This window comes from Vombatus ursinus, unplaced genomic scaffold (genome assembly GCF_900497805.2).
Source record: "Vombatus ursinus unplaced genomic scaffold, bare-nosed wombat genome assembly UNPS02014841.1, whole genome shotgun sequence".
In the NCBI taxonomy this organism is placed as follows: domain Eukaryota; kingdom Metazoa; phylum Chordata; class Mammalia; order Diprotodontia; family Vombatidae; genus Vombatus; species Vombatus ursinus.
Window position 1 is genome coordinate 21,703,885 of NW_020954619.1, and position 2,345 is coordinate 21,706,229.

Below are 2,345 nucleotides of genomic sequence, written 5' to 3' on the forward strand. Positions count from 1 at the left end.
TCTTATTGCTGTATCAAAATACCAGTTGACAATTTGATGGGGTGATAATGTGCTAATATAATCAGTCTCCTCAAAGACGCATTGCATCTAAAATATTTTTCAAGTGAAATAATAAATTAATAATAAATAAAAACATAATAAATTTCCTTAAATAATTAAGGAAATAGATTCCTTTTCTCACATTATAGTTTTTTCACTTCTTGTTCTTCACAAAATCCTATTTTTCTTGATGGAAACCTTCATCTTGAGAATGGCCTCAGTGACCATCTTCTCTTCAAAAAGGGAGATCTTGCCAGTGTCTAGATTATTTTTGATGCCTCTTTTTTCCCCAAACAGCAAGGGTATGGAAAAATAGAAGCACTCTGTTTCTTCTGATCCGACAAAGGAACATTCCGTGACTCCCTTCTTTCTGTTTATTACACCACAATAGAGAAGACAAATTTGGCACTTGGCATAGGCCATTGATAGGTTGTAGAACCTGCTCCAGCTTTAGCTTTGACAACCTTTCTTCCAATGTCTTGGATCTTTCCTACAAGCGTTTTCAGCTGATCCTTGGGAAATTCCACTTTAGGTATTCACTGAGAGATCAGAAGGATTATAGTCTTCCTTGCATGACCATTAGTGATGGGGACATTGACTCAAGCTGGATCTAAGCCCTTCAATTTTGCAACAAAAAGTATTTATTCTGATATTATCCAGGTTGTTACACCAAAGATTTTGTTGGGGTTCTACACACCTTGTTTCTTGAAAACGTTAGATATCACTGGGATGATTGAGTTAACTAGGTTTACAATAATACAGATCATGCCTTCTGGACTTTGCTTGGTATAGGCAGCAGTCAGAACAGCAATGATTGTAGCTTTGTTGTTGAAAAGGTTATCAACGGTCATTCCTGTCTTTCTGGGTACTCCTATAGGAATCATGATGGTGTCACAGCCTTTCAAACAATCTGGCAGCTTCTCAGGTCCTATGTAACCTTTCACAGTCACTCTGGTCTCAATGTGACTGAGATTAGCTGCTCTGTCAATGGTACCAGCAATGTCGTAAAATGTTAGATAGCTCACTAAAGGCAGTTCTTCAGAAATGAAAGGCGTTGTCCAATTTCTCCAGAAGCCATTAGCAAAGGTACTTTAGTATTATTCTGTTCCAAGGTGCTAAGGCTAAAGTGGGGGCAAAGGATGACAGCATCATGGGGCAGAGAGAGGACATATAGGTCCAGTGCAGGCAGGAGAGTAGCCTTCGACTCCCTCTCATTTCCTTTTTTAAAATTAAAACCATTAAAATTAAACTATTCAGGAACATCCTATTGTGGTTCCATGCTCTCTTGAGGATCCACACGGTCCTTTGCCTTATCATATGTTGATTCATTTTCCTTTGTCTTTCTATATTTGTTCACAGATGTCCAGTCTCTTTTACTTGTTCTACAAGCCATATTTACTTCTATCATTTTATTATCTTCACTGCTGCTTTATCTGCTTAAGCTCAAGGTCTCTAATTGAGTTTTCTTCCTCCTGAGATCTTAGGCAATTTCTCTTTTTTTCTTCTTCTTATTGCCTATCATTTACTTTATGACTCCTCCTTTGAGTCTGATTTCTCTAGGGACTGGACCTCAAAACTATCTCAGCCGCCTTCCACGCTGGGCAATTCACAGTTCACTAGTCTCAGGCTCTGCCCCAAAGTGACTTCTGGGGGAAATATTTGTCTCCAACTGGATGCTAGACTGTCCCTTAGGCTTAGTGGTACCAGACAGCACACTTGTGTCCTATTCCATTCCTTCTTCACCTCAGTTCTCTGGTGAAGCCATGTTGTGGCACAAAATACTGCCATGGCTTGAGCAAACTTCTGTCTTTTGGATTTCTGTGGCACTGGGAGGTGGGAGATATGTAGAGTTGAATTTTGTGTTTGTGTACCCCTGCTACAGGAGCATGGTATGGAGGAAGGGGTGGTGAGTTAAAATATTAGGGGCTTGTTAGTCTTCTCCACTGTCAGTTTGTTGAATTGTTACCTCATTTGGGTTCTTGGTGTTCTAACCTTGAATATAGCTAAAATTGTTTTATCTCTTATGTATAATTTCTATTTTTAGAGGTTTGAGAGGTCATGAGGATGAGAGAAAAAATGTCTGGTTCTCCATCTTATTAGTCATCTGACCTGGAAGTTGGTGATTTGTTTTTAAAAACTGATCAGATTTTTATTGTTAGTTTGATTTCCTTGAAGTGAGTATTTACTGGCTTTGTTTTTAATGGAAGAGACTTGAAAGAAGTGAGAAAATGACTTTGTCACCCATTTGAGGGGTATCTTATTCATTTGGGAATGATTAGTTCTTCTGGAGATGGTGATGGGAAAGC

At 38.8% G+C, this 2,345-nt stretch overlaps 1 pseudogene; it reads right to left on the reverse strand.

The window, feature by feature from the left end:
* Nucleotides 1–207: 207 nt before the first annotated feature.
* On the reverse strand, nucleotides 208–1,827 carry LOC114026579 (annotated as a pseudogene).
* Nucleotides 1,828–2,345: the final 518 nt, after the last annotated feature.